Consider the following 8952-nt stretch of genomic DNA (forward strand, 5'->3'; position numbering starts at 1 on the left):
AGAAGAAATTACTTTCAATAATGCAAAACTACATGTCATGTTTCTTTATCGGTAAAGACTATTTATAGAAAAGATAATAGGATATACATTAACTCATACATCGTTGCGGTGTCGGCATTAGATATAATTAGCATGTTATTTAAATGTGGAATATTAAATGCTTTGATTTCATTATAAACATTTAACCGAGAGGATAAGTGATTCTGTGGATATTGAGTTAGTTAATCATAAACATGCAGAATTTAATAATTCTGGTTTTAAATTTTAGTTATAAGGAAATGGACATACTACATAATACATTATAAATTGGACCATTCATGAGTATCGCGTCAATTATTACTACCACTAAGACTTTGAAACTGTACTTTTTTCTAAAGCTGTGAACGTTATAGAAACATAATATAATTAAAAAAAACGCTAGCTTTCAAATACTATAATTAAATTAAATGAATTTTGCCAATTTAAAAGGCTTCAAAGATTCTTTTCAAAAATACTTGACGCACGCATATTATCAACTTCTTGACATCACTAAATAAGCATTGTGTACAACGGCCCATAAATATTTCCATCAGTCAAATACTAGGTACGTAATTAGTATTAAGTAATATCATTGAGTGATTTTTGGGTGACTTTGTTTCATTAAGATGGCTTTTCGGATTACATTTTCTATTTCAGATGTTTGTTTGCACATTAATTTGCTTTATAATGCTAGTTAACTATTTATCAATAATTTCTGAAATTTCAATCTGTTAATTACTTAATTATTTCTACAAATTGTCTTAAATACATAAGGCAATGATAGCTATTAGCATTATAATACAAAGTAATGATTTTTTTTTAATATCACGGTCATACTCACCGTGGTGAATATGTATAGAACGTTTCGAAAATTATTTAATAGCCCGCTCTCCCGTTTGATGCTTGGGAAGTATCAAAAAAATTTTCTGCGAAAGAAACATTTGGTTTTGCAGGTACCTATATTTTGAAAGTCGATAATGACTTTGGCAAGGGACATATTGGGCAATAATAATTATTTATTTTGCTTATTAACATTTATTTCCGTTGGCCAAATAATGTATAAAGTCAGTAACGTTTCTTCTGTTGGGAGGACCGCGAAGAACCGTTTTATATATTTGCAGAAAACCTAATTTTGATTTTCTATTTTACAGAATGATTTTGGAGAATAGTCTGTTCTATTTTTTAATAGATGCCTGGTTCACAGTTGAATAATTAACAATTAATAATGGTTTGAATATCTGCTGAATATGTATTTATGGCCAAAACGCTCTCTGTATATTGAAAAATAACAATGAAACATTTCATGTGAATTGATGATGAATAGTTGTCAATTATATAAATAATAATTTTACTATGCATATTGTGATCATTAAAATGTTTGAAGATTTGTTTTCTTTACCAAGGAATGCTTGAAATATAATCAAATATAAATATTGCGTTGAAAATAAGTGTTTTATTTCTGGTTACTTTTGGATCTTCATTTTGATTTGACATTATAACTTGGTAGGAAGTCTGGTTACATGTAAATTGTACGTAAAACATTTCACCGTGGCACAGTTCGCCGTGAGCTTTCTTATCGGAAAGAGATGACTGTATACTATATTATGGTCTCCAATTTTATTAGATTCAATATGAATATCAATTCAATTTTCATAGCTGATTTTGGCAAAATTCATGAATTTATTCAAGGATAAAAACCTAACCTAATCTAACAAATAATAATCCAGTATATCGGCTATTATCAAAATTTGTTTTCTACTGGCTTCCTGTAAACCGACAAGAACAGTGTTTTATTTAGACATGAAGATTATGTCGGTACTATACGACCCAAAGAGGTTGGACGGTCTTTAAGGCTATACTTCAGCTGGGGCACGGTCTAAAACGATTTTGACTATGCGACACAAAGATTGTGTAAATGATGCGTGCAGAACAAAACATAATTTGTTATAAAAAGTCAACATGCGTCCATATAATGTTATGTTTATTGTTCTATTACTAATAATAATAATAATATATTCATCGACATGTTTTCTTTTTCAAGTAAATGGGTAACGTTTTTTCGTCATCTTTACACGATTTAAGAATTAATTTCCCCGTCGCCAACACAAAACAAATTTACGTGAAAATTATATTAGATGATAACCATATGCGTTGATGACATTGAGCTACTTTACAAGCTGCTTGTCGGCGAGTTTAAAAGCGGGCGAGTCAGCTAGTGCAATCGTGATGATGATACACAAAACTTTCCACTCGCTCAGAAGCCAACAAGCTAGCGAGTTGAAACCGTCATTTTTGGTACTATTTTGACAGGACGTATTGAGTAGTTTGTTTTTTTACCGGGCGGTCGTCTCTATCGCTCTTCTGCGCAGACACATATCGGCCCACACGCCAGCGTGTAGTGTGTAAAGTAGCCCGGCTTTCAACTTTTCTCTAAATTTAAAATTTTGGCAGCCATCTTGTTTTATCTGTCAAATTTGTGCAGAACTATCTTGATGGAGTGGATAAATAATTGTTATAGGTGGGCAGCTAGTGCATAATATATTTCTTCTGTATGACATGTAAAAGTAAATATCAGGAGATAAAATAATAATACACACATTAGTTTTTTATATATTTTTATTACTCCATTACGTTGTACATTCTACAATATTTAACATTGGAATGTTGTCATATTTCACATCTTTTATTACATTTTCCTAAAATTATCATACTACACGCTTGGTATTAAAAAAATGGCAGGCAGAACGCCAATGAAATAAAACAATTGTCTACATCTACATTATATAATTTTTCTATTTTTATAAGGCTGTTTTTAATTATACAACTAGATGTATTAAATATTATTCGGTATAATAATTATTCTTTTAATATTAGATACCAAGGTGCCATATTATGAATTGCTACAATAATTATCTATCCTGAAATCAGACAACTCTTCTAGTCAGGTTACTATCGCACTTTTTGGCCTTCTGAATATATTTCTTTATCGATCATTTTATTATGTGTGTTGAATAGTAATATTATTTTATTAAAGATAAAGATGATTTTTAAAATCATTCGGAATATAATAAAATTTGAACTTTAAAATCGTGATGATTAGAATATTCGCTCAGGTGCACCGATATGCAAAATGTCTAAAATATTATTATATTCAATAATTAACCTTATAGGTTTTAATCATTTTTGTAGATAAATAATGGGTTATCAACGTGGCAAGGCAAGTCTATAAAATTCATTATGAATATCAATTAATGACGTTAATAAAACCTCAGTTTTATTTTGTACTAGTTCAAAATGTTTTTCACTAAACTACGAGTCTAAATTTAATACTTTGTCATTATTGAAAAAAAAATGGTCAATAATTTCTTGTAGGCTTTTTATTCAAAGAAGTGCAGAAGTATGAAATTTAATAATCGATTAAGAAATTTTTAAAATTTGAAGTTTATTAAAATCATATATATATTTATTTTATTTATTGAAAAAAGACACGTTGAGTACATAACAAATTATTAATTCAGGACGTTTACAACATGACATTTAGAATAAAAAGTACAAGTAATCAGTTAAAGAAAAACAAAGCAAAAAAATAGTTTTATACAAAAGAAATAAACTAAAAAAACCACAATTCAAAAAAAATACAAATTAAACAATAAAATAGAATTTAAAAAAAAAACAGAATATAATATAATGCATCGCTAAAAATATCTACATCTCTAGGGAGTGCATTGACCAGCCACACAGCCCTTGCTATTGGTGCCTGGTGAGCCAGTAGGTCATGGTTGCGACCACGCATGTAATTGACGGGTGCATAAAAATTCAAATTTTCTAGAATATCGGGATTGGAATAACATAGAGAATTAATAAATAGGTATAAACAGTAATAATATTAATCGAGTAAAACTAAATAACGATGAGAAAAGATGTGAATTTAAATGGTATACTAATATTTATAAAACTATGTAGGTTTTCCCTAGATAAAATATCGTCTCTGTTCTGGCAGAATACACTAACTGGAGAATACTAGTTTTGAGTAATTTGACTTTGAAGTTGTTAAAATATTTGAAATGGTCTATCATGTGAGTTTATTAAGTAATCGTAAAAAGGATGACTTTAAAATAAAGACTGTTTATTTATGAAAAAGGTTTCCAGACGGTAAAGTTTGAAATAAGGAACATTTTGGTATAACTAACTCAATATGTCATTTTTTCGAATTAGTGTCTTCTGCCAGAACAGTGACGATATCTACTCCAGTGCCCTGGCTAGATACCTACCTCAAGAGTATCCAAAACAGCGACAGTTTTAAAATATAATATTTTTAACAAAAGAAAACATCGTTCAATGAAAAATGAGAGTGAAAGGTAAGTGACCAATCGCAACATTACAGGAAAATAATTTTAAATAAGAATAATATTGGTTTTTTCAAATATTTTTGTGACATTCTAAATTGTTTAACTCCATAACACTTCATTATCGATCCTCTAAAAATAATAATTAATCCATGGCAGAGAGACATGGGTGAAATAATTTTGTAAAAGCTCTAAACATCAATAGAATGATATTCAGTAGCTAAATTATTCAATTTCTTATGTGATATATTATACATATAGCAAGTTTTACTAAAGAAAGAAGTTTGAAGGTGGCTGAAAATAATAAATAAAACTAAGTAGGTATGTATATGTACCAATTTGTCAAAAATAATACTAAAATAAATAATTATAATGGGTCAACATAACAACACTGCATGTATTGTGTCCGAATTAAAAACGAAACTATCCAAAACATCGTTACTAGAGCAACGACTAAATAAGTTGCCAGTCACTTTACATTGCAGCTTAATCTGTTGCAAGGTTCACACTTGTGCTCTGAAATTTATTTGCCAGGGCTGCACTGAATTAGAAACGCATTACATTACAGTGACAAACATAGCTTTAGACTAATTTTATTATTTAGATCAGTGACTAGTACTAGTCAACTAGCAAGAATTTTTTTATATGTCATAGAATGAATAAGATTTTATTCTTTTGTAGTATAATCGGTTTAGATAATTACGTGAAAAATATAATATATATGTATATGAATGTGACCTCAGAAAGGTTTTTGGTATTTTATTTGGCAATTGTAAAAAAAGGTTGCTAATCACTGATTTAAATAAACAATCACATAAAATGTACGTAAATGTAATAAGTATAGCCGCGTTGACACAATCCGAGTAGACTCGGACCAAGCGCACTCGTACGAGACAGCTTCATACTAATTCCTCTTATATGACCTACTCGGACTGCGTTCTACTCTTCCGAGCTAGCTCGTATAGGAGTAATTAGTAAGAAGCTGTCTCATACGAGTGCGCTCGGTCCGAGTGGACTTTGTCAAAGCGGCTTAAGTAACCAAAGCAAGACATCAACGACAGGCCGCCATTTTTATTTTATTTACAAACAATGCATTCAATGATGCCAACACAGAATATTATTATATCTTTTGTTTCCTATTCAACCATACTAAAAGCATTCTGGAATCGCTTTCAAATGTTTTGCTATACAATTTTCATATTTCTCCTTCTGTTATTTCAATCTCTTCGTAACTAGTATTGGACCTACGAAACTACCTACTTAATGTTTTTTACTTATTAATAATATTGGTAGCACTGCGCACTCGGAATAAAATTTACAAACATCCCACACCAAAACTAAATAAATATCTAGGTACTTTGTGTTTTAATACCATTTTAAAATTTACAGCCTAACCATAATAATTGTGCAAATTTATATATAATTATAATATTATTCAACGTATCCTGAGAGATTTCAGATACCAACGTGGAAAAAAAAATTATTTTATTTATTACTAAGGAACTCTTTTCAACATAATGTGGCTAGGACACATATTTTATTTAGTACTTACCTAGTTGAGAGGTATTCATTCTGTAATTTAATTTACATATTGATGGATTCATGTATAGATGTCGTATGTCCAATTTTGTATGTTTTAGAAAATCGAATTTAAAAGATTCAAAATTGATATTATTATGTATTTTTAATGTTAATCTTTTCAAATGCCCTATTTGGACGTACAATAAATCTATTTCTAGAAAACTCTGGACATGCATTATCAGTGCACTAACCTATCAATACTGTATCTCGTTTCCCCAAGACCAAATGTTTCATTCAACGAATCATTTACAACGCTGTACGTTGACGTAAAACGGTAAATATTAAAGTTCTAGCCACATGGTTTTTTTATACTTGAGATTGAATAAACATTACACCTTTAATCAATCATCATTCTGTTATACATATTTAAAACAGTGTACATAATATTATTATAATAAATCACTGTTTTTTTGGTAAGCCAATTAATAAAAACATTTTTGAAGTTATACTTCTTTAGGCGCATTTGGAAAATCAGATCAGAGTGTATTTTTGGCGTGTGACATGTAACACATAATTTATTTTTTCACACAAAAATAAACGCACTCGATTGGATTCGAACCACCGATTGTTCGGTTATCAGCCGAACGCACTACCATTACGCGACAGTATGATACTCCAATCGTGACGATTATACAGTATAATATTATAGTTTAGAATAATTGTTCCGTTGCCTAGGCAGCAAATTTATTATTGTTGGCCATTTGCAATACCTTACGTTAACAAACTATCAAACGTCATAGTGGCAGTTGTTACTTTAAAAATAAAAACAACGATAAATAATTATATAAGTTAAAGTGTATAGAAATAAACCAACGGCGTTCCAACAAGCGGGCCTTTTTCTTGAGTGTGTAATATAACAAGATAATTAAGAACTAGTCGAAGAATCTAGGTTATCACAAGTTTTTGTTTTGTTACGCCAAAGAAGTATAACTTCTAACGCGCATACATAAGTACACACACCGACTTTTTTTATCATTAAAAATTTAATAATATACACATAAATAATATTCTTATGCAATAAGAGTTTCTCAAACTCCAATTTTGTTCTTATAAACTTCATTACAAACTTCTAAATGCATAATAGTTTGATTACTCGCTCGTGTGATGGCATTTTTAGTGTTCATGTTACACATAATTGTAAAATAATATAGTCTTGCGTCATCCACTTTGGCATTCTTTGTATAATATAAACTGTATTTTAAATTCTAAATAATATCACAATAATAATATATTCAAATTACATACTATTATAATTAAATATAAATATTTAAAGTGCCATATTTTCTTATGCGGGAATCTGACACATTTAAGGAATGAATTATTTAAAGCTTTTTACAAACCATAGGAAGTATTTTTCATCAATGACCAATTATTCGGCAAGTATGTAGTATATATTTTATGGGAGTGCAGTGCGGCATGGTTTTTAAAATACATTCTAAAGCAATTGTACTTATTTGTAGAGACATTAATTAATATCTCTATAAATAAGTACAATTGCTGTCAAATTTTGATGCATTGATTTTCATTCAAATTGCTCTCCTGTAAAATTTTGCAAATGTGACCTTTCTTAGAAGTTCAAAGCTGTTGAAAAATTATAGGTAAAATTGCCATATAGGTAGACACTCATTTTACAAACTTAAAACTAATCAAACAGACTAATCTTGAATAATGAAACATTAATGACGGTAAGGGGAAGTATGAAAATCATATTACGTAATATTAACAAGACCAAATCGGTTTGTCAGATTTGTTTTATTATCTAAATACCTTTCCAAATGTGATGTCATGTGTGACAACCAATCACAGATGTATAATGGTGGTTTACCGCTGACACGCTGAACTATAGCTTTAATTAAACGTATCTGAAGCATCACCCCACCCCGACAGGCAAAGATATTCCCGATAATACTCTAGTCGGGGTCGACAAAGTTTTGACATAGAAGAGCCGAATCACAATCACTGCTGAACTTTAAATTACCACATTTAAATAACACGTTAATTGTATCTAATGGCCAAGTACTGCAAATGCGCCAGTCGCGGTGTTAGCACTAAATGAGTTAATATGAGTAGCTCAACAATTTAGATTTCTTTTCAAGATTCATTTTTATATGAGTGGTGAAAAATTTGGAGTTTTATAATTATTTCCTTACTTCATTTAAATAATGCCTGTGTCAATATCAATAGGGAAAAATCCTTTCTCTGAATTCCAGAAACCTTAAAAGAAAAGATTATGACGCAAACTGTTTTCGCAATCATAAATGTTTGTATATTAAGGATGGAGTGTGGAGTGTAGACAGATAATAATATGGCAATCTTAACTTTTTCGGAACATGTCCGATCCTAATAGGATCATATGGGGCTCCACTGAGTGGAAGTATGTATTATCAGATTTTGTTTTTACGAGAAATGGATGTCAGCCATTTGCTCAACCTATCAGGTCCATACTCCGACTCATACACAGAAATGTATGAATAATTAAATAATAAAGATTCATTTCAAAATGGCTTCATCAAAAGTCCTTAGAAACCAACCAACAATAATGGGCAATGACATATTAATTACAGGATTAAAAAAAAAACATTAGCAGTATTAATTTGGTTAATCGAAAAGCATCATTTCTCAAGGCAGCTATTTGTAAAGTTGGTTTTCTGCGGTAAATCAGGAATGTTTTTTTAATCTCAGTTTGTTGAGAATTTACAAACACTACATAACAGCTGCGCTGAGAATTGATGCTTTTCGACTTATCAATATATTCATGCCGTCAACGGAATTTGTATTTCCATTATATTTGGTATTTTATTTATATAATGTTATGTTATATTGTGATTCTCTAGTTATTTCATTTTTGTAGTAAGTAAGTATATAGGTAAGCCAGCTCTCACATCAAAACTTGTCTCGTGTACCGCAAAGCCATAAAACAAACCTTCCGAGGACTGAGATCCAGTGTTGCTTAGGAATGACCAATTCGTAGGTGTTTATATGTGACTTTGACTCTTCGACTCGGAGC

The 8952-nt window shown here is 30.1% G+C and overlaps 1 protein-coding gene across 1 annotated transcript in view; it reads right to left on the bottom strand.

Annotated features, from left to right (window-relative positions):
* RyR (Ryanodine receptor) overlaps nt 1-8952 on the bottom strand; it is a 501624-nt gene that overhangs the window by 202475 nt on the left and 290197 nt on the right. The gene's annotated exons all lie outside the window — the stretch shown is intronic.

This window comes from Rhyacophila brunnea, unplaced genomic scaffold (assembly GCF_057557595.1).
Source record: "Rhyacophila brunnea isolate RB1 unplaced genomic scaffold, BYU_Rbru_1.0 scaffold_4, whole genome shotgun sequence".
Taxonomy (NCBI): Eukaryota; Metazoa; Arthropoda; class Insecta; order Trichoptera; family Rhyacophilidae; genus Rhyacophila; species Rhyacophila brunnea.